This window comes from Mandrillus leucophaeus, unplaced genomic scaffold (genome assembly GCF_000951045.1).
Source record: "Mandrillus leucophaeus isolate KB7577 unplaced genomic scaffold, Mleu.le_1.0 Scaffold411, whole genome shotgun sequence".
Taxonomy (NCBI): domain Eukaryota; kingdom Metazoa; phylum Chordata; class Mammalia; order Primates; family Cercopithecidae; genus Mandrillus; species Mandrillus leucophaeus.
The window spans coordinates 1,026,545-1,051,639 of record NW_012104377.1 but is presented as its reverse complement, the minus strand read 5'-3'; the positions used below and the strand labels follow the sequence as shown (position 1 = coordinate 1,051,639).

The 25,095-nt window shown below is 37.3% G+C and overlaps 1 protein-coding gene across 4 annotated transcripts in view; it reads left to right on the top strand.

Moving 5' to 3' along the window:
• The window catches only part of PARD3B (par-3 family cell polarity regulator beta), a 1,095,780-nt gene that overhangs the window by 585,530 nt on the left and 485,155 nt on the right, over window positions 1-25,095 (top strand). The gene's annotated exons all lie outside the window — the stretch shown is intronic.

The following is a 25,095-nucleotide window of genomic DNA, read 5'->3' as shown; positions in this document are numbered from 1 at the left end:
AAAAGTAGGATATAAAATTATGTGTGCAGTATCATCAAATTACATTTTAAAACTTGTTAACAACTAGAAGATACATCTGGGATATCAGTTATGAGAGGTTTTCATTTTCTTTTTTTACAGTAAATACATATTATTTATTTTATTGAAATTGTGCTTTTAAGAAGGCTATAGAAAATTCAAAAGGGGGCCAGGTGCAGTGGCTCACACCTGTAATCCCAGCACTTTGGGAGGCCGAGACAGGTGGATCACCTGAGGACAGGAGTTCGAAACCTGACCAATATGGTGAAACCGCATCTCTACTAAAAAATACAAAAAGTAGCCGGGCACGGTGGCATGTGCCTGTAGTCCCAGCTACTTAGGAAACTGATACAGGAGAATCACTTGAACCTGGGAAGCAGAGGTTGCAGTGAGCCAAGATTGCACCAGTGCACTCCAGCCTGGGCAACAGAACAAGACTCTGTCTCAAAAAAAAAAAAAAAGAAAAAGGGATTTTATAGCTAATAACAAATAGAAACAAATGTGATAAAAGGACTCGTATTTATTCCTTGTTATTTCCTTTGAATCTGTGTAAGAATTGACAAAGGCACATGTAGGTTCCCAGAGTTAGGTTATCAGAACAGTAATGATTAGTTGACAGAACTGATGATATTTCACTTGAAGAAGAAAAATATTAGGAGACAGGACAATTATTATCAGATATGTAAAGAGTTATTGTATGGATTGGAAGGTAGACCTAATCTGTTTCTTCAGACAGTCTGTACCCATTAATCAACGTATGCATTAACTCAACCACTTACTAAGCATCTGCTGTGTACAAAGTTGGAGGTTCTGCGGATACAAAAATAGTTAAGACTCACTCCCTGCCCTCATTGAGCTTGTTCCAAAACAAATAGTTGGAAGAGGATAATGTTATGAGAACTTTAATGGACCTGTCCAAGAAGGAAATGGGTTAGATAGAATATTTAAACAGAGCTTGCCTCGCCAACTGTCTAAGATGCTCTAGAAAAAGTTTCCTGATTGAGGTTAAATAAGACTACACAAGCTCTAAGTTGTCTCTCTGATCCTACCGTTCTGTTACATATATTTATATTTATGTTTGAGTCTACAACCTTGTCAAATCACCTGTCTTATATATTAATGCTCCTTAATACCTGCCAAAAGGATCACTTACCTCCAAGTTTCCTTGGCATGGAATTTTCTTTCTCCCTTTCCTTCTCTTTCCCATCATCTTACCCATTTTTTTCCCTTTCCTTATTGTATACTCTGGGGAGATTCGTAATAAAATAGGGAAAATAAGAAAAAAAAAGTCATCAGAGTCATGCAGATACAGTCCCCAATTCCATTCCTCTACTTGACTCCTCCATACCCAACCGTTTGAAAGGTAGAATCCTGAATGTCTGTCTCATCTCCTCATACTTACTAGAGAAATTATGCAGAAACTTGGAGTCTGGAATTTTTTTTTTCTAAAATACAGATGGATTTTTCTTTCAATCTGTTATTTATCCAAAGACCTCGGTCTTTCTCTACAAGGGTCAAAGTGAAAAGAAACAATAAAAAAGGGGGCAGTGTGTGTATGCACAGCAAGAAGCCCTTTCATTTCTTGTCTGATATTTAGGTTGCTAGAAATAAAAACTCTCCAAAATTCTCAGTGGAACTATGTGCTTGTTTCTGAGATAGGAGAGCAAAGAAAGAAGTTTTGACTGTGTATTCCATTGAACTGTAGTCCTGAAAGAAATAAAACCCTGCATAAAAACAGAAATATTTCAGCCAGCCCCTTAGCATGCAGAAGAACCCAACAACAGAACTCCAACTGGGAACTTAAACCCTTGAGCCTGCAGTTTCTGTCTAGTAGTTCCTTATACCCTTCTCCCATATGACCTCTAGAATTTTTAACCCCACAGTTAATACCTTCTTCCTAGAAGCTTTGCCCCTCCCCCAGGTAAGGGATGCTGATTTATCCCAGTTTAAAACTCTGAATTCATTCCCCATCAAAGACAATTACATCTTACGTTGGCAACTGGAATGACATTTAACATGGTCTCTGGAGTTCAAATCCCAGAATTCAACTTCTGTATCTACCACTTACTAGCTGTGTGATGTAGATCAGTTTGGAACATGACTCAGAGGCTGTTTCCTCATCTGTATTGTGAGAATTGTTGTGAAGATTAAATGAGATAATACAGACAAAGCTCGTAGCATAGTTTCTGACTAATCGTAAGTTCTGAAAATATGCTAGCTATAATTTTTTTTCTAATAAAAGACCACTTCTGTAGTAGTGTAAATACAATTCTATACTCTAGATATATTACAGGGTAGATAGATTTGTGCAGGCTTGCCTGGAATTAACCACTATTTTTGAACAATGATTGTTTTATTTTTTATTATTTCATAATGTATTCTGGGATCCAAAATACTGAATTACAAGCATTTTTATAACCAATCAAATTGATAAGGGAGGCAGCTGTATGTATTATTTTACTCTCATTTAATGGAATTTAGTGAAATTTGATTTCTATCCCAGAATGACATAGGCCAAGTCCACCAGGGAGCGTATTAAGTTAACTGTGCAACTGTGAGATTATGAGTGCAAGCAAATTATTTCTTCTCATTGTTTGTGGTTCTATACTAAATTTAGAGGGTATATGCTTAATATTCATTCCTTTAGAACTTTCTAGCAAATATCTAGACTCTCAAATATAGTTGACAGTCAACCATCCAAATAATGTGGAATTTTCTTTATCACGATAGCAAAGCAAGGGCCTTTGAGGTTTATAAGCACCCAAGTCGTGTGGACCCACAGTCTTCGTATTGAAGAAATAAGGAAAGGCACTCTTTTTCCAGCCCAAATCCCTGCCTCGAATGCCAAGAGGCAAGAACCTTGCAGGAAGTTTAAAGAGATGTGATGTTTGGCACGTGCTGGGCTATTTCAGTGGGAATTACTTCATAGTGTGGCATGCACTGGCCTGTTTGAAAGGGCAAAATAAAGAAGTGTGTTATGTGATACATCTTTGTGTTTTCCTTTCAGAAACTTGAAGATGATATCACTTTGGTCTCTTCTTCCTTATCATGATTGATGTACACACTTGACTTTCCATTGAAAATCTGGCAGGATGAAGGAAGAACAGCACTTCCTACTTTTGTCTTGTTCTATCTCCTTTGAGGAAAACAAACTGTGTTTATTGTTTTCCTCTTCTAAGAAACTGTCCTCTTTTGTTAAGCGTTGCTGTTCTGCGAGCTCTGTACCTTCTTAACAGCACTGCCCTGCCTAGTTTCTGACACTTCAGTCTTCCTTACTTCCTTGTTCTCGTAAGCTTCTTGTAAAGTCTTAAAACTTAAGCTAAGGGAGCGTGTGGTCAGCAGTTAATCAGGAAGTCCCAATATAGAATCGTCTCTTGGATGTGACTCTGTCATTCCAAAGACCATGGTATCCATTTCCTGGTCATTTCGCCTGACCTGCCACCTGAAAGAACTGTGCTGAACTCCTACATTCTAGTTTGTGTCGTTCTTCCTGAGCAATTGATTAACATCACAAGTTTAACAACACATTCAGCCAACCTTCTTTCCATCTGGGGCAGACCGGGTTGAAAATCAAGTGAGAAGAATTTATATAATAACATTACAACTATTTAGCTGTTTCTAGTATCTTTACCAAAAGAATGGTGTTTCAAAGGTAATCTTTCCAGAATCCCATTCTGAAAGATCCTTTGGTGTCCTCACCCCCGACTGGGTGAGAGTTTACTGAAGAGGTGTTCACATAAGGAACATTTTTGCAGAAGGTGCTTTGAGATTAGTTTTGGTAATAGATTTAGAATCTGAAGGCTAAACTGCTCTGTCTGTGTCTACACTTGAAATGAAAACTATGCTAGTTAATCAGTTGGTGGTTTGGTCAGTTCTGTAAGAGATGTGATCTACAAGTTCTTTTCTATCTCTGATACCTGAAGTTCTTTCTTATGCTAAATGTCAGATAAAACCATATTTCCACTTAAGAAAGCTCCTGAAAAACTGAAGTTTTTCTGTTAATTTCATGGCTTCATTTCTTTAAGAGCTAGAGAGAGAAGGAGAAAGTTATTCTCTATGTATGTGTGTATACATGTGCATGTATGTGCATGCCTTCTTTTTTTATTGGGTAGAAAGGAAGATTCTGTCCTTTCTTTGTTAACTTCTTTAACATTTCATTTTCTGACCTGCTGCCTTATTTCTAAATCATCCTGAAAATCACAGCAACCCGTGGTGGGTAAAATGTGCTAAAAAAATTTCAAATGTATTTATAATTTCTACCTGCCAAATTTGCCTGCTATTTGATATTTGATGCTGGCCTCTGCAAGTGAGATTAACTACACTTCAAGCAAGCAAGTTTCTCCTGCCTGGTATGATTGAAAACCAAAAGTTAGCCATGTTTGTCATGCTGCTTTGACCTTCACTTAGGAATATTGCTTTTGCTGAGAAAAAATGATGCACACGCATGTGGAGCCCTCCTTAACAGTTGCTGAGCTTAGTGTAGTCCAACACTGTTGTAGCTACCTGTCCCTGCGACTACCTTAGCATGCGAGATGTAGTCCAACTTCTTCATGGTTTGAAATGTCAAATTATTTAGCATCATAAATTATAGAATTTTGGTTTGAAATCTTAGATGAACCTCATTTAACTGATATATTATTTCATTCCCTTTGGCTATTTGATTCAAATGATTCCATGCTTAATTAACTGAGATACTTAAGGAAGAATGAATATTATAGCAGTTATTTGTGGATAAGTAGCAGAAATTGAAAGATAATTTCAAAATGACTTTTCTACCTAAACTAATGTGCAAGAGATATGTTTTGGAATTTAAATAATTATGCAAAATCCAAAGTGCCTTGCTATATTTTATGTATTCTCCAGGTAACACAGTTCATGTTTTATGATGAAGTCCTTGTTAAGATAGAGTTTCTATTTCAGTTTTTCCCTACAATAATTTCCATTTTCTTCTTACGGCATTTTCTTTCAACCAGTATGTACTGAATCTTAGTCAAGGCTCTGCAACGTGAACTTCCAGAGATGAAGCTAGAAGCTTTATCTGAAGATGTGTCTTGTCTTCAAGGAGCTTCTAGCCCATAAAGAAAAGAAGAGTGCTAAGTGGATCAAATGAGCAAATAAATTGTTATGGGGATTCAAAGGATGTCAGGAACCAAGAAAACCTTCAAGAACATGACAGCATTTGAAAAAGAGACTTGAGAATTGAATAGAATTTCAAGATACAGAGCCACATGGGCAAAAGAAATACTCTCTTCAGTTACTCAGAGATTAGAAAGTACAAAAGTACAAGAAGACAGTAAGCAGCCCAGTTTGACAGATTACTGAGCAGGAGACTAACTTAAGAAGTAGTGTTATTTTGAATACATTTGGAGGGACAAAGAGATGTTAGGATATCTATTAAGAGCTTATTGTAATTCACTAGAGGGTACTGGTAAGGAGCTTGGGACCTGGAATCAGTCATACCTGGGTTGAGCCTTATTTCTATCACTTATTGATTAAATGGCCTTGATGAAGTTATCTCCCTGAGCCTCCATTCCTCATTCATAACATGGGGACTAGACTAGTGTCTACCCAAGAGACTAGTTGTTAGAATTAAATGAGATGCATGTAAAATGCTTACAATGGGGCAGAGAGAATGGGATTTAACAAATGTTCCTTGTTATTATAACCATTGCTTATTTGAATGAGAGATATTAAATGCACAGATTAGGTTTTCCCACCTGTTAAGAATGGAGAGAAGAAAATTGAGGTAGAAAATTTTGGTTTTGGCAACTGGTAGATGTGGGAGTGAAGGAGTGAGAAATATCAATAATTCCAAAGTTTTGAGTTTGGATGTGTTGTGATATCGTTACTGGTTGGCAGGAGAAAACAACTATTATTATCCTAGAGTTGTATGACTTTCATGAATCCCAAGCTGTTTTATGGGCCAGTGAGCCTCGGCATTTTTCTTCCACTATTCTCTACTCTCATTCCAAACTCTTCATCTTTGAAAGGGAGGACACTCCTCTCCTCTTTTTTACCTCAAAACTCCTTAAGATATCTACCTATAGGTCATTTGCTTAGGCAAAGCTTCCTTGAGCCTTCAGGTCTAGTTTATGGAACCTTACTTAGTTTTCCATCCATATTAAGGGTACACCTTAGCATGCCCCCGAATCACACAATATTACAATTTCTCCAGTAGACCTTAAGAACTATAAAGAAATAGTCCTTAAGACGCTACATTTGGGAATCTCATGGTCTGGATGTGAATCCCTGCTTTGCAATTTCATTCAGCCTTTCAGTGCCTCAATTTCCTCATTTGTTCAAAATGAGGATAAAAGCAACACCTACCTTGTAGGGTTGTGTGAGAATTAACTGTGTGCAGCTGCTGACACACAGTGAGTGCCGAATCATATTAATCCTTGTTATTTCCTGTGCCTAGAGCACAGTGTATGCTCAGTGGATATTTGTTGACTGAATGAATGAAAGCTATGCATTACTAAAGCTGGTGATATGGAAGGCTGGGAAAGGTATTGCTAAATGAGCCATTACTGCTAATGTGTATCTAGTCTGTATTCAGTATATTATTATCCTGTACAATTCTCTTAAACCAAATTTAAAATATATATGCAGGGATTTTCTCAGATTTCTGAGCAATAGCAATTTCTGATTACAGCTACATGCAACAGTGAGGGTTAGGATAGTTTTTCACATAAATGACAGCTTCAGTGGTTTAAGTTACCATGATGACATTTGCACAATCTAGTTGTACAGTTTACTTGTAAAGACATATGAAAGCCATAAGTATCATGTTCTAATTTGAAATGTTAGAAGTATTTTTACAGTATCGTGTTAAAGTATTTTAAATGCTTCAATTTGGGCTGCAATAATTAGAACAATGGTTCTCAGAGTGTGGTCTCAGGCTAGCAGTCTTGGCATCACTTGGGGATTTGGTAAGCATGCAGATTCCCAGGCTCCCTCCACACCTACTGAACCAGAAACTCTGGAGGTGGGCTTAGAAAATCTGTGTTGCAACAAGCCTTCCCGATAATTCTGATGCTCACTCAAGTTTTCATTATAAAGAACATGAAGCCTGTAGGATAACTTAGTGGCTATAATTGACTAGCTTCAGTGATCAAATTTTCAACTTTATGTCTCTTATTCTGTGAAAAATTTCTCGTTCTGGGAAAAATATTCTGTGAAAATTTTTAAGCTCATTTGAGTTGTGCCTTTTTGGCCATGTGCCCCTCATTTTGGCAAAGGGCCAGTGCTGAGTACAATGCAGTTACCCAACTCAATTACCCCTGATTCATTTAGGCAAACTCAATTGTACTTGACTTTCTCAGGTCCAACTCGATTGTGCTTTAAAATTTCCACACTCAATTTGATTGTGCTCAAAATTTTTTACGTGCCACCTTGTAACTTGTAGATTCAGACACATATCACAGGAGGTACTTTGCAGAGGCTTGGAATATTGGGTTGTTGGTATTTGTTTGCAGTTATACCCATTTCCCTTCTTCCTTTCCTCTTATCACCTCTATTGGAGGCTATAGGGTAAGGTATGTTCCACTGACCCCTTACATGGACAATATTCCAGTGTCTACCCTTCTACTATGGTTGGACTCAAGTTAGAGATTTCACAGCTTCTAGGAAAGTGATGCTTAAACTATCACAAAGCAACTATGCTTAGTTTCCATTTATCTCATTTTAAAGATGAAAGTGAGACATGGAAACATTGCCCCTTATCAGCGTTTACATTGTCAAAATCAGAAATACGGCTGGCTGTGGTGGCTCCTGCCTGTAATCCCAGCACTTCGGGAGGCTGAGGTTGGTGGATTGCTTGAACCCAGGAGTTTGAGACCAGGCCGGACAACATGGCGAAACCCCATCTCTACAAAAAAAAAAAAAAAACCCAAAAATTAACCAGGCATGGTGGCACACACCTGTAGTCCCAGTTATTTGAGAGGCTGAGGCAGGAGGATCATCTGAGCCCAGAGAGGTAGAGACTGTAGTGAGCCAAGATCACTGCACTCTAGCCTGGGCAACAGAGTGAGACCCTGTCTCAAAAACAAAGTCAGAAATAGCTTTTAAGTAAGACTTCCACCTCACTGAGGTAAACACTGTACCTTCTCTCACTTGTGCAATGTGCTCAGAGACTGGGTCCTTATTCGTGGCCAGCTTTTTGAATGTACTCAGTAGCTCACAAGGCCAAGGGATTAATGGTCATTTGCTACTCCCTAGGAAGTACTTGTATCTGGAAGAATTCTACTGAACTGTTGTCAGCAAAATCTAGTCTTGATAAAATAGATGATGATAAATGCTGTGGTTCAGCATTATTAAAACAGATGGAGGAAGTGCAGGGTGATTTGGCCAGGTCATATGGCTTCCAGGTGTCAGAAAGTACATACTTAATGGCTTTTATCACAAGACGGGTTTTGTTGGAGATTGGAAGGTAGTGGAAGAAGGAGTGTTCTATGCTGTAAAGCTCTCATGATATTTCAGAAAACTGGGGCCTAAATACATTGTCTTGCAAGGTTAGCAGTGAAGAGCTATGAGATTTGGCCTCATTTTCATGGTGCATGACATATGTGTTATTAGTGGCCACTGTGGCTATGATTAGGCTTCTGGAGGCTGGAGAAAAGGAACTTTCTGAATATATATATTTAAACAGCTCAGAAAAAGTCATATTGTGACCAACTACCTACTATATCCTTCTTATTACCCAGTTAGCCAAATGTTGCCAGTAATTTAGGCCAGCTATTGATTTGGAGCAAGCTGGATAAGAAGTTTGTTACAAAACTTAGGGTACAACCTCGATTTGCTTAATTGCCTCGATGCCTGTGATCAGTACATTTGTTAAGGTACATTTGGTGTAAGATAAGGAAATGTGTTCATTTTGTAAAGGATACTTAAAGATTAGGGAAAAAAATACTGCCTTAATTGATGGTGGTTGACTTTTCTAGCTGTTATCAAAGTAAATACCACACATGTGAAATTGCCACTACAGTCCATCTCATTTTGAGAGTGTAGTTAGAAGTCTGAACATGTTTCATCTGCCTGTTTTTCCAGGAAAATGTGTGATCTTTATCATTAAAGGATATCAGCTTAAGATCACCTTTTTTTTTTCTTCTTTTTCCTAAGGGCTGATAAAACAGAGATAGACACTTAAATAACAATCTGTTGCCACTTACTCCTTCTCCTGCCCCGTCCCCAAAGATTCTCTGGGCAATGACTTTTAAATATGTTCTCATTATTTTTAATGAGTGTGCAGAACATATGACGCATAATGCAGCAGTAGATAGGTGCCCTTTTACTGAACCTGTCAGATACAATCAAACATCGCAGGGGTTAAGATGCATTTTTCTTTAAGATATTATAATTATTTAAATTAAGATGTTCAAGTACACATCACATACGAGTCAATTCTTGCTGCTGCCTAAATGAAGCCCTACCACAGTCGCAGCTCACTCTTTAAAAAGAATGTTTTATCCCATATATTAAAAAGACAAAAGAACATTTAATATTGTTATGTCTCTTTAAGTTTACTCTTCTTAAAATCTGCCCCAGATGGCAGGATATTCAATTACAAACGAGTTCAATTATGTTTCCTGGCCACTTACTGAGTTATATGAAGGACTTTTATCACCTAGTCTTTCTGTAATTAATTCTTTGCATTTCTTAGAGGTTTAGCACCACCCCCCCACACCAAAAAAAAAAAAAAGAGATTGCTTAACAGCTTGAAATGTTGTTTCAATTTTCTTATATTTCCTCTTTCTCCCCTTTACCTTCCTCCTTTTCTTTCCATTCTTGCTTCTGACCTCCCATCATACCTTTCTAGAAATAAATAACCCTCCATGTATTTCTCAACTATACAGAGCGTATTTACTATGCCAGCTGGTGGTGGACATAATAGTATATTACATTAAGTTACATTAAATACCATTGAAGATGGTGGTGATGGCAGTAGAATGGAGAAAGGTATCAGCTTTGAGAACAGCAAAGCTGCCTATGCTATACATTCATCCCATAAATATTGGAGCCTATGGTTCCTGACTTATGGAAACGCCGGCCTTAGTGCCCTACAGGTAAGTTACAGACTTTCCACGTGACTTGAAAGAGCTGGCTTTTTCCCTTCTCTCCTTCCCAGCAGCTATATATTTCATCTTTAGACCCTTGACTCCCACTGGAGGAGAAAAACAAATAGAAACAAATGAACAAAAAAGCAAACAAACAAAAAACAGCACAACAGAAAAACAGCGAGCCAAAACATCTTAACCTTGATTTACTTTCACTCTATCTCTCCAAAATCAAATGTTTCTCTTCTATGATAATCAAAGAAAGGTTGATGTTCAGAAGAATTGCCATCTTCCACCTGTATTTCCCTTTTTTCTGGGTCCACATTGGAGAGGACAGGAATCAATTGTTCAACAAATATTTACTGAACACCTACTGTTCCCAGTTTAGCTGATCAAATATTTATTGAATGTTTATTTTTGCTAGATGCTGTTCCATGCAGTGGGTATTCTAAAATGTACTAAAACATGATTCTTTAACTCCAGGAGTGCATAGATCATGCTAAGTGATATTAGAGAAACAATATAAGAATATAGCATGGTACCTGTCAGTAGGGAAAGCTAATGAAAGAAAAATAGTTACATGAGTTTAAGGAAGAGGTTCAGGGGCTAATAAGGACATAAAAGTAATAAAGAGGAAGAAATTAAAGTTCTTTAAAGTCAAAAGGCTTTAAAAGTCAAAGGACTTTAAAATCATGAAGGATTTCATTTATGAGGTGGGACTCTGGTCAGCCCCTAGATAGATTCAAAGAAGCAAGAAGAGAAAAAACTTCCAGAAATGTGGACAAAGAATGAGTAACAAACATCTTTCCGAAGGCAGGAAAGAAAACTGAGGAAAAGGAAGGAAAGGAACAGAAAGGAACATTTTTGTTAGAGTGACAATATTGTTGGCCACTTATGCTATCTTTTAAAGTCGGTAACAAGACCATTTATTTTTTAAAAACCCATCAAATGTGAATTTGAAATCAAATTAATGCCCTCCTTTATAAGTTCTATGTTTTAGTTATCTCTTGCGGTTTAACCAACTATCCACCACTTTAAGGGTTAAAATTATGTTTTATTATTTCTCACAGTTCTGTGGGTTGTGTGACTTCTTCCCCTGCCAGTTTCATTTAGACTTATGCATGGAGCTGCATTGAACCAGAGAGTCTGCTGGGCGGGAAGGTCCAGAATGGCCTTCCTTACACGTGTCTGTCAGTTGGTACTCTAATAGCTGTTGGGTGGGACACCATGGTCCTCCCTCATGTGCCCTCCCACCCTCCAAAAGGCTAGTTCAGTGTCCTTACATGGCATTGTCCAAGACAACAAAAGCAGAAGATGTCGGGCTCATAAGTCTTAACTTTGGAAGTTGCATTGTCACTTCTGCTTCATCCTTTTGGTCAAAACAAGGTCAAGTCATAGGCCAGGCAAGATCCCAGAGATGGAGGAATAGATTCCCTGTCTGGATGGAAAGAGCACCAAATCACATTTCAAGGAGATATAATTCATGGAGTCCGATATTGTTACAGTCTCCTACATTAGATTAGGGAAGTAGGAGTGTGTACTGTTCTTAGCCGAATAAGCTTTGGTCAGGGATGGAAGATTCAAGTTGTTGGCCCAGGACTGTTTGTAGATGGTTGAGTTTCAAATGGTCATTTAATTTCCTGAGTCTTAATTCCATTCATGAATTTCTTATTGGGAAATTCTTTTCCCAATAATTCTTATTCTTATCTTCCCATAAATTCTTATTTTTTATGCAAATACAATGTTGGAGACACAGAGTGAGAGAGGCATGCTCCTTTCCACTACATTGCTGTTTAGCAGCATTTTTACCTAAAACGTTGTGGCTCTTGACATATACATGCAATTCTCTCTTATGCCGGACACCTGTCTCCCTAGATGAAGAATGTGCTTTCCCCTCCCTCTCTTCTCCCACCTCACATAGAGAATTACTCTCTTAGACACCTACAATCTGAATTGGGGTTGAAGAATAGAAGTTCGGTTGTATAGATTGATAAACTAAATTTTAGTATTTAAATACTAAGATTATCAAAAAAGATAATTTGACGATAAAGAGGGAGAAGAATTTTCTTATCTGTAGAAGGAGGAAATTGAACTGAATTGTCTTTTAAGATTCTTTCCTATTCCAAAATACCCTCTAAGTTTCTGTGCATCAAATCTTGGCATGACACTCAATACAGACAGTGCCCAAATTATGAAAGATCTGTATATATGAATGGGAATGGGCTGCATGAATTCTCTTCTGAGTGTTTGTTTGTTCCATGGTTCAGAATGCCTGGGGAACATTTGACCTAGAGAGTACCTTATCTTAAGTAAATGTAGAGCTAACAGATTGCCAACAGATATCTTTCTCATGGCTACCTCTTCGACCCCTGCCATGGCAACGCTTGTTGCCATAGTAGTAGGCACAGATGGAGCCCTTCCTCCAATCCTCTACTGACGCCACTACTGCTGTGGGTAGCATAAGGGACTTCACTGCCATAGCCAGCTCAGAGGGAAGTGTGATCCTTCATTGCTGAATTGGAGGTTTCAGTGTATTCTCCCATAGAACGTGGTTAAATATGAACCATCCAATAGAATGCAAACTATTACTTACTGGTATGTTTTGGAGATACCATGGAGTAAACAACCACTCTTGGCTAAGAGAGAAATGCAGCCAAAATTTATTAGTATATTTTTAAGAAAAACAAAGGTTCAACCTGCAGGCACCAAGTTTACAGAAAAACTTATGGCATCAGCCTGTTTTCTAACTAGAAATTGCCGTTTCTGTACCCACAGCCACAGTCATTGTCTATTTAAAGCTTGTTTCCATTACTCATTAAAATGAATGAATTACAAACATTATTCATTAAGGTTTTGACCACCTTTAATAAAAAAAAAAAAAAAAAACTCTGGGTTCTGGATTCTTCTATTAGAAAAATATGACTATGTCAACACTAGCAACTTGTTGAAAACTGGGCATGTATTTCAATGTAATTATTGATGCAATCAACTCAATTAATCTTTGGTATTAGGTTGTAAATAAATTAGATAAATAAATATTAATATTTAATATAAAAATTAACTTGATTATTTTATGTACTATGTAGGCATGCAAGGAAACTAAAGATGAAGGCTGCTGCATTTGTTCATGTTTGGGATATACATAACAGAGACTTATTCTCTATCATAAAGACATAGAAGTGTACTAGATAGAGCTTTGTCTTCAGCTGTATAACTGAGTATGATTGTAAAAAAATGTAATTTTTTTCATGGTGGTTAAGTTAATAACATGTCAGTATTATTTGTGCCCTTCTAAAAGAGAAACCATATCATGTGTGTCCTAGCTGGAAAGAAAGTAAAGGCAAAAAGCTGCAAACAAGCTGGTGGCTTACTTATTAAGAAGCCAAGCTTTTGCTGTCAGATAGCAGTTCAGAGGTTCCTCTTTAACCTGTAGGGTTTCTTGCAGAAAAGAATACTGATCGCATGTGAATGTCTTACTTCCTTCACAAACCTTTGAAAATATTTCCCAAAGATTGCGTTGCCTCTGCTCTCAGCTCAATAGCTCTCAAGGGAGTTGGCATCTCTTATCAGAAGCACACAGCCAGGCCAGGGGCAGCCAGCACATTGAGAGGCCAGGGCAGAGTAATGGCCAAGGCCACTGGGCAGGTAGTGAAAGGCCTCTCGCTGTGTTAAACAAATGCAGTTTCCTTCCTGGCTTCCGCAGGAGCTAATTTTGTTTTTCACTTCTCTTCTGGTATAAGAACAATAAGGATGTATAAGGCCATTCTGCCTGTGAGGAGATGTGCATTAGATTATCATAAATCCACAGATAAAAAGCACAGTGGTCAATGAGAACAGGCATTCTTGGATGAAATAAAAGGTTTAATTGAAAGTATGGTCCCAGGGGAGACAGATGATTGAGCGTGGTATTGAGTAGACATTAATTACCATAGTCCAGAGAGTGAAAAAAAAAATAAAAGGAAGACCGTTTTTTTTGTTTTTTTTGTTTTTTTTTAAGTTTCCAAATCTGTTTCTCTTTAAGAGAATATGGGAGATCATCTTAATAGGATATTAAGGAAAAAAATGAGTCTTGCTTAGACACAGTATTCTTAGAATACTATTAATGTTTCTTAAGAAGTTGCAGTTTTTTCTAGCAGATATTTTTGTTTGAAGTTAGAGATCTAGAAAAAGTACATTGTGTACTGTTATGCTGAATAATGGTTTTAAAAGATATGCATATCGAATTATAACACATTAGTAAATGATTTGTACTTATTCATAAATCTATAATTTTTCATTCTTTGGTTATATCTCTCAGTATTTTTTTGGTAGGTTGAGATTTTCTTCTACAATTTAGCAGAAAACAATTAAATTGAAAAGGCATCTGAACATACAGTCTTCATTAAATATTAGGCCACTAGTTTTGTGTTGCTAAAATATGGCTCCCATTATAAATCATACATATTTGTTTAGCTAGTGCCCGACTTTTGATGTGGCTAAAATTATGGGAAGAACTCTACATCCACCAGGATAAAGGATGGCATCAAGAACCACCTTAACAAGAAAGTAATTAGTCAGGTGTTTCTTTTAACAGTCATTAGCATATTTGAATTATGAGTTTGGTTCTTCTTTTGGGTGAAATAGAGTATAAAAGTATTTTGAATTATCTGTACCTAATGTACAACGGTTTTGAAAGGACAAAAACTGGGAGATACTGAATATGTTAAGAGTACGTTAGTTTGTGCTTGCTTACAAACTGCTTCCCAACTCCATTATTTAAGGAAAAAAAAAAAAAAAGCACCACCAACTGTCAAAGCAACTTTTAGTTGGCTTTTCAGTTTTATTTAGAATAAATGAATTTGCTCACTGAGTAAATTTAAACTTTTCAATCAATTGTTTAGGTGTTGATGTAGACATAGTCTTAGTTTTAAATGTGAAAAATTGCTTTTTTTGGGTTAATTTGAACAGGGTAGTTGCCAAATAGCACCAGCTGTCATAATAAAGTAGAAGTGAATGACAGATTTACTCCACCCCATATCAAAACTCAGAAGCGGATATGGTGATCAAATGAGCCAAAGTAAATGTAAGATCTTAGAAACATTTGCAAGCTATTTTCTTGCATAGCTCAGCCCTTCATGGGCATCAAAGTGCAAACAAGTTATGATTATGCTCAGCACTATTATGGCAATGGAAAAAGGGGAATCACTTTGTTGCTGTAGATATGCCAAATATATTATCTCGTATTCCAAAAATACCATTTTATGATGGTGATGGTGGTTATAGTGAATCTTGTTTTCACCAAAGACACTACCAATCTATAAAATGGTATTATAAAGTATTGAAATTAGAAGCTTAATTAGTTTCTGAACTGTTTTCTAATTTTAATGAAAACATGGTGCATACTGAGCTACAATGGAAGAAATAACTGCAGGAGCACTTGTTGACAATGTTCTTTAAAAAATATATGCCATACACTTGTTCTTAGGCATGGCATTGGGATAAGGGATAGTGGCATAAACATAAAAATGGAGTGGTCTCTGTTGCCCTTAATTAAAGTCCTTAAAGATGTATATAATAATAAATAACCATGATACAATGTGATTAGTGCTATACTTTTATTATGTATAGTGTTTTGAAGACCTAGATGAGAGCCACAAACAGCAGGTGACAATTAAGATGGAGTTTGATAAGTAAGAGTCTGCTGGTGGGTGGCAAAGCAAGGAAAAGGGAGAACATGAGTTTTAGGTGGAGAGAATCCCATTTAAATAGTTAAAGAAGGTATATGTAACATTTGATTAATTCCAGTTTCCTTTAATAAACATGATAAAAAGTTTAGGTGAGAGGTGTTGTAAACTATGATTTTGGTAGATAAGATGCAAGACATAGTAGTCACTTTTGGGAGGGAATTTAAATGCCATTATTTCAAAGAGGTATTGTGGCAGAGTAGTGTCAACGAAAAATGTATGAAGTCATCGCATAACAAATACTTATTAGATGATACGTTCTGCTGGATGCTAAACAGGATTCAAAGTTGGATTAAACTTAATTTCTGCCCTTGATGAGATCACAGTTGTATAGCAGAGTTAAGATAGACAGGCTGCCAGGCACAGTGGCTCACACCTGTAATCCCAACTTTGGGAGGCCGAGGAGGGTGGATCGAGAGTTCAGGAGTTCCAGACCAGCCTGGTCAACATGGTGAAATCATGTTTCTCTACTAAAAATACAAAAATTAGCCAGGCGTGGTGGTGCATGCCTGTCATCCCACCTACTCGGGAAGCTGAGGCAGGAGAATCGTTTGAACCTGCAGGGGTTGCGGTGAGCCGAGATCGCACCATTGCACTCCAGCCTGGGTAACAGAGTGAGACTTGGTCTCAAAATAAATAAATAAATAAATAAATAAGATAGACAGCTGGCAAATAATTGTAAGACAGTGATGAGAATCATCAGAATGGGAAAACACAGGTGAAATAGGAGCTCCGAAAAGGACAGATTGTTTCTGTGCTGATAAGGTCAGGGAATAGTTAAAAGAAGAGGCAGCTTATATGCTGAGACACAAAGCGTATTTTGAAATACTGTGCAAAGAGTTCTTAATTCCATTACCCCTTCATTGTGAAATTTCTTTTGAGTTGAAAATAATGTCCGTACTTGATATATACACACATGAAATGTGTTTTTTTCCTTATATATGATTTCATTAAGTATCAGAAAAATTGTGGGTTTGCGCCATCAGGGAAATGATTGACTAAAAAGATTCATCCACTTGTGGTGCTTAGATGAGTCTTTCTTTTTCATGTATCACCAAGTAAAAACAGGGCTGTGATGGATTAATTTGAAAAAATTAATTCCTCAGGCATGAACTGAACTGAGATAGTCTTTCTTTAGTCTTTGAAGCATACTTAACTTTGTTGGAAAATTAAGATCCATTAGTTCAGGGAAGAAAGAAGTCCTGCTCAACCTACATCTAGCAAAATATTGATTGGAAGTGTGCTGAACTTTTAAACTTCTTGTAATTACACACTGATTTTACAGGAATTAAGGCCATAGAAATTGCTCCCTTACCCCTGTCCTGCTTTTCTATACATGTAACAGCATGGGAGAGGAACACTTGGAAGATGAATACTGAGGAAGAATAATGTGAAATAAAAGACAATATTCAGTAGCTTGAGCCAGTATTTTAGGGCTCTGGAGCCACCTGAACAATCCCCTTCAAGAACCTGGCATGAGCAGTGCAGGGACATGCAGGAAGAATTTTCCTGAATCTAGGCTATGTATTTCCCTACTTTGGGAAAATCTCACAAACCAAGAAGCTACTCTGAGGTTCAGAGCATAGAAGCAATATGTGTCAAATAGAAAATGTGATACCTAAGAGAAGGGAAAGATGTGAGTCAGAGAAATATAAATTCTATATTATATCATTAACCCTTGATAGGTCCCTTGTGTTCTACCCTCCTCCCCCTAAAAATGACATCCAGTTGGTGGATGGGATTATTAGTTTTTATTCTTTACTTTCAAATTGCAGCATTATATAGTGATACTTTTGGCATAGCCCCATGGTACTTGGAGAGTACTTTCTAACCATAGGCTGTGGACTTAGCCATGTGAATTCATTTGGCTAATAAGATGTTAGCAGATATCATGTGAGCAAATGCTTGAAAGGTTATTTTGTTTTTGCTTCCTTTTATCATGTGATAAATATACTTCAGGCATCTGGTGGTCCAAGGAAGATGGGAGATATGTGGAGCAGACACATACCTAATTCACAGCTTGGAGGCAAGCCTGCATGAGCCTAGTATAGATCACCCAAACCTCAGCCAACCTGTAGATATGCGAGCCAAGTATAAATGCCTTATTGTGCATATCATAATTTGGGGATGATTTGTTATGCAGCATTTTTGTGACAATAGCTGATTGATACATTCCTTCACTTTTCCCTATGAATTAATTCTGAGTAGATTTGCCCTCTCCCTTCAATTTGTTTGTAGTATGATGATAGGAAGATACATTCACATTTTAATTTTAATGGATTTTTCATCCTCTATACGACCTAAATGACTTATTTATAGTCAGTTGTATCTGACAATTTTAACAGAGTAATTGATTTAATTATTAAGATAAAACTCAAATTATATGTTTTTATCTACAAATGACATGTTGTATATATGGTAAGAACCTTTTCATTAAAAGAGGGAACATGTACTGTGAATTTTAAGTGTTTGTTACCCACTGAGATTTCTCAATCTCTATTTGGAATTTAGAATTATTTATCATTAACAGCATACTAAAGGGGATTGGTATCCAGCAGGAATCACATTAGATGCAATTCAAACATCAGAGAAAAGGATGTGGTAAAAATGGCTATGCTTTTATCATTTGATTGTCTTAGAAGCTTTAACCAACGAACAGAGACTCCCCCCTCATGCCCCTACAAAAATACTGCCTCTTTTTGAGGCTGTGGTAGTACTGTTAATACATTAAAGCCTAATTTAATAAATGTTACTCCCTGAGCCTTAAAGTGAAATACATTTGCTGAGTCCTCTAAGGAAAATGAAGATGATTGAGATGTAATCCCTGCCTTTAAAATCCTTGAGTTGGGAAGAAAGCTCTATTATCTTTATTAAGAGAGTTATTGTACCCTAAATAATGGCACATGTACCTAAACTGGAGGTGGCTGTGTAGAACACTCTTAAATTTCCACTCTACTGGTTTAAGATTTTATTTTATAACTATTGCACTTCCTAAAATCTCAACGAAAATAACCAGTAACTCATTATCTTTCTGTACAGACACTTCCCGATCCAACCCCCCACCGCCCCCGCAAAAGAAAGAGAAAGAAATTTCTCATATGGAAATGAAACATCATTTATCCATTTATGGAATAAAGACTCAATTCTACAAATTTCAGAATGTACCTGCTGCTCTGCATCTTTTAAAACCAGCATGAGACCGTACTCCACTTCTGTGATACTCTGTTTTTAATACTAATTGTGAAATATGTCATTTACACAAAAGGGTGATGTAGAAATAATGAAACTGGAAGGTTTAATCATGCAGCTCTGTGGCATCTCTCAGACCTTGTTGGTGACCTACAAGGTATCTCTGTCCTCTTCTCCTTTCCCTCTAGCCGATTCTCCCCCATGTTTTCTAAGGCACCATTCCTTTAAGTGTATGGTAGGGAAAATTTCTATGGCATGCCCCGTGTAAAACTGTTTTCATGGCCAGGGAATTTAGGAAGCCCTGCATACTCTGTCTCCCTCTCAGAGACTCTGAATATGTTTTAACTTTAAAAATAGCCTCCAAGAAGTCTAAAAAAAAAAAATTAAAAAAAAAAAAACCTTTTCCCCAGATTTTTTCATCATAGACACCCGCATTCTCTCCCCATATGCGATGACTGAGAGCCTGTGTATTAGACATTGGATTGATCCAAGTCTTAGAGGGAGCCAGTTTGGTTGACATAGTTGGTTTCTGAAGCCAGCCCTAAATGGGCACAGCCTTGGGCCAGACGTTCTTGGGAAGCACCAGCAGCCTGTGGATTGACTGTCCACAGCAGAGGGCACCTGCATGTCAGTTGGTGCCACCCTTGCTTCCTGGGTGAAAGTCTGGTCTGTGGGTAGAGCAGGCACCGTAGCCCATGTGCTCACTTTAGTGAGATGCTCTGTACTGTCATTTATGTTTCACTCTTGTCCTTGATATTGTGCTATCTTTTAAAGATGTTAAATGCGGGTAGCCTGGCATCAAAGAATTTGTGATAGCAAAGATATTGGAAGTATTTTCCTAAGGGCCCAGCTTCCCAAATGGGCTACTTCTCAGGATCAGGCCCCTTACGCTCCCTTTTAAGGTAATTAAATTGTTATATCATATTGTTTGTTCTTGAATCTTATGTTCATATAAAAGGACACATTCTTTTGTTTTGTTTTCTTTTGTTTTGTTTTGTTTTGTTTTGTTTTTGAGATGTGGTCTCACTCTGTTGCCCAGGCTGGAATGCACTGGTGCGATTTCAGCTCACTGTATCCTTCACCTCCTGAGTTCAAGCGATTCTCCTGCCTCAGCTTCCTGAGTAGCTGGGATTATAGGCATGTGCCACCACCCGGCTAATTTTTTGTATTTTTAGTAGGGACGGGGTTTTGCCATGTTGGCTAGGCTGGTCTCGAACTCCTGACCTCAAGTGTTCTGCCCGCCTTGGCCTCCGAAAGTCCTGGGATTACAGGCATGAGCCACCGTGCCTGGCCATGGCATGTATTTTAATCACTAAATTATTGCATGTAAAATATAATACTTAAGACACATCTAATCAGGTTTATCTAATCTACTTTTAACAGAAAGAAGTAAAAACAAAACAAAAAGTCCTGTTGCTCCTCAATCAAATCAACAAAGCAAGTTCTTGTTGTGTAATTTCATATTGTCTAAATTATAAAATTTCTATTTGTTGTTTTTCATGACATAAAATATTATATTTACTTCTTTAATCCTTATCTGGAAAGGAAAAAAATTGTTTGTGTCACTAAACCATTGAATTTTCTAATCTTTCAAGGTTATATACTATATTTAGGGGGAGAGGGTTACTACAGGAATCTTAATTCTGACTTGTTTTACTTTTGTTAGTTTTAATCTCTGACTCAATATTATATTAAGGTACAATATTACATTAAGGTACTGACTAAATGTTACATTGAACAGGCAATATGGAACGGCCATTTTCTGATATTTATTTTCTAATATTAGATTAATCCTTTACTTAAAGAAAATTGGTTTTTGGTAAGTTGAGTCGGAGATCAGCTCTTGCTTTTAGTAGTTTCCTCCATCTACCCCCTTTCATGGGGATGGGTTTTTGAAAACATGAAAAATGTCTCAATTATAAATAATGTCTAGAATTTTCTCACTCATATCTGTCGTCGAAAATTATTTCAAATGAATAGCTACAGATTTCGGGAAGTCACATAAGGACATATATTTCAGATATTGACATTATTGAACTAACTATGACCTATATCTTAAAAGTTTTATTTTACTGAAAGTAAATACCAGAACTGGTTACACTGAGCTCTGTGCAACTCTTCTCTTACTTATTGCAACGTTAACTTACATTTTTCCTTTCTTTATGAGTGACATGATATTGAATTTTGAGTTAACTCTCAACAAATTAGGGTTCAATTCAGATGTGTGTGGGTTTTCTAATATATATTAGAGATCATAGGGCTATACAGACAATACAGACATATATAGTCTGTATTCTTTTATTTTTATTGTCTATAGATAGACAATATAGAATATATATAATATTGTCTGTATTCTAATGTATTTTGCCCTCTAGACTATATAGCCTATATTGTCTATCTATCCATATAGTCTTTTGTCTATCTACAGTCTATCATCTGTATTGTCTATCTATATAGTCTGTATTGTCTAGAGGGTGAAATACTTTAAAAGATCATCTACCTACTTGTAAATCACCAAGATTACATCAGCAGTAGTAAGGGAAATGTCTTTTACTATTTAGTATAATACAAATGATCCTCCTTAGATCACCTTTTACTTTGGCGTGTGCCTGGTCATCTCTCATCTTTTTCTTTTCTTTACCCTCAGAAAAGTACAATTGAAAATAAAATGCCTCCCTGCTGTTGGAATGAGCCTCTGATCCCTACTCTAGGATAATATCCACTTTCTGAATTTTATATAATCCAATTGGCCAAAAACCTTTCATGCTTATAATAGCTACCCAGTGCTTCTTCAGAAGATTAAATAATTTCACAAAATTAAGTGTCTTGCGGGTGTCTTACCCTTTCATTGTTGTGAAAATTTATTTAACTGTAACAAAAGTTTCATCACCTTAAATTTCTTAGAATTTACTTAGGCAAAATTAACAATGGATAAGCTTATTATAAAATATCCTGGCAGAATTGCCAGGTATGGCTTTTGCTTTATATATTTTAAAAGTTACTCTTTAAAAAAAAAAAAAAAAAAAAAAAAAAACCTCTTTTGTTTGAGTTTTGGTAATTGACAAAATGATTGCATGTGAAACATAACTCTTGCATAAAGTAAGCTGCCCACAACACAGACTAATTACACATTTGGGAGGCAAGGCAAAGACATCCAGAGCTTGCTCGTGCTGAGCCAAGAGCACAGCATTTAATGAAATGAGGGCCATAAAAGGTTCAGCATGGATGCTTTCAGGTCTGAGCTGGGCTTCTGGGAAATTGGACATTGGCCCTGTGGACTGGTGGATTCCCCTGGGCTTTGAAAGGCCGGATTATTACCACTTGCATGCGTGAATCAGGCACTGCTTTGCAATACAAGACCTTTGTGATTCCAGAGATGGCCTCTTTTGGAACACTCTCAAGCTAATAGTATGGCTGTCTCCCCAGTCATCCATCTTACTTCCTCTCTTTCTTCCTCTCATGCCAAGTAACTACTTTTGATATTTGTTTTCTAAAAAATGGTTAGTATATCTAGCAAGGCCTGACCAGGTAGACTCTTCAGTTTCCTCTTTCCAATTCTTAAACCCGTGTTGGCCAGGCTGGTCTCAAACTCGTGACCTCAAGTCATCTCCCCACCTCGGCTTCTGAAAGCACTGGGATTACAGGCATGAGCCACCATGCCTTGCCCCATCCTGGATTCCTATATGAGTAAAAGGAAACATTTTATATATGTACCAATACATTTGTTTTCTACCACCTGTCCTACTCTGTTCATCCCACAGAGATCATACTTCCTCTGGAAAATTAGCTGCCATTTAACTAGAAATATAATGATTACATGATTCTTCAGTAGTTCATTCTGACCAACTGAGTGTTCAGTCATGAACCTGTGGATCTAACACTTTTTCATCTTAATTGTGCTGAAGTATGTCTTGTTTCCTCTCCACTCAGAGACATCTGACATCCCTCTCAGTAAAAACTGCTGAGACTTGGAAACATACGAACAGGCAGCAATGCAGCCTGTTGCTAAAACACCTTCTGGGCCCTGGTTGCTTTGATTTGCCAATTGTTGATTCAGGGCAGTAGTTCTTAATTGGAGGTGATTTTGACCACAGGTGACATTTGGCAATGTTTGAAGGCATTCTAGTTGTCACAGCTTGGGGAAGGGAGTACTCCTAACATCTGGTGGGTCATAGCCAAGGACTTGGTCAAATATCATGCAATGCAGTGGACAGACACCCACAATAAAAGATTAGCAGCCTTCAAATATCAGTTGTGGCGAGTTCGAAAAAGCCTAAGCTGAGGGTTCTGTGTGACTAGCCTTGGGCAGGTGCTGGGCATTAGGCCTACACCTATGCAGGGGGGACATTAGGCCTGCACCTATACAGGGGAGGCATTAGAGCATCCATTCTGGGCCTGGCTCTGGGAATCTCAAGGATGTTGTATCTAGAGACAGGGCCTCTAGTGGCAAAGAATAACAAGTAATGAAAAGATTTTAAACATAAATGAAATTCACAAGATTTCCCTTACTATGCCTGCCAGCCAGCCTTTGTGTGTGTGTGCGTGTGTGTTTGTGTGAGTGTGTGTGTGTGTGTGTGCATTTGATATCTGCGAGTGGAAAGAGCTGTTGCCTGAAGATGGAAACCAGGAGAATCTGAGGTCTTAGATGTGCCACTGCTTGGGGGTTCATCATATCACTAAGGTCTGGCATTTAGGTCACTTGGTAGTACTTTATACCCATTTCCATTTTGCTACAAAATGCTGTCTGGCAAGATTTGAGTTTAATTTTCAGAGTTACTGGTTGAACCAGGATTCTTGGAGAGAGGCATTCAGCATATTGATTTTTTTAATGTCAGATAAAGGGACATTTATTTCTAACAGAGGAAATGGCTGTGTTAACTAACTGTAATGGCTTCCTTTACCATTTGGAAAGTTTGCTATTATTAGAGGGCACTAATTATGGCTTAAGCCTGATACAGCATAAGAAAGATATAAAAACATAACTGTACTTGTATGGAGAATGTAAATGACATAATGTCTTGCTGTCATTTTAGAAATCTGTCCTGGAATTTCTTGAGGATAGGTTAAATCATAGGATGGACAAAAATTGAGACACAAGGATACAGTATAGTATGGCAGTGAAGAGTCTGACAGTTTAACTGACAGAGTAGAATGGTGGTTACAAGCACAGAGGAGGGGAAGAGTGGGGAAATGTTGGTCAAAAGACACAATCTCAGTTAGGAGGAGTAAGTTAAAGAGGTATATCCTACTACATAGTGGCAATAGTTAATAACCTTGTAGTTTATACTTGAAAATCTCTAGGAGAGTAGAATTTAAGTGTTCTCAACACACACACAGAAATTCGTAAGAATATAAGGTAATGCATATGTTAATTAGCTCAATTTAGCTATTCCACAATGTATACATAGTTTAAAACACCATGCTGTATTCCATAAACATATCATTTTGATATGTCATGATTTCTGTTCTTTTACATTTTCTGAGAGGTGCTTTACTTCCAACTATGTGGTCAATTTTAGAATAAGTGCAATGTGGTGCTGAGAAGAATGTATATTCTGTTGATTTGTGGTGGAGAGTTCTGTAGATAACTATTAGGTCCACTTGGTGCAGAGCTGAGTTCAAGTCCTAGATATTCTTGTTAACTTTCTGTCTCATTGATCTGTCTAATGTTGACAGTGGGGTGTTAAAGTCTCCCATTACTATTGTGTGGGAGTCTAAGTCTCTTTGTAAGTCTCTAAGGACTTGCTTTATGAATCTGGGTACTCCTGTATTACGTGCGTATATATTTAGGATAGTTAGCTCTTCTTGTGGAACTGATCCCTTTACAATTATATAATGGCCTTCTTTGTCTCTTTTGATCTTTGTTGATCTAAAGTCTGTTTTATCAGAGACTAAGATTGCAACCCCTGCTTTTTTGCTTTGTTTTGTTTTCTAATTGCTTGGTAGATCTTCCTCCATCCCTTTATTTTGAGCCTATGTGTGTCTCTGCATGTGAGATGGGTCTCCTGAATACAGCACACTGATGGGTCTTGACTCTTTATCCAACTTGCCAGTCTGTGTCTTTTAACTGGAGAATTTAGCCCATTTACATTTAAGGTTAATATTGTTATGTG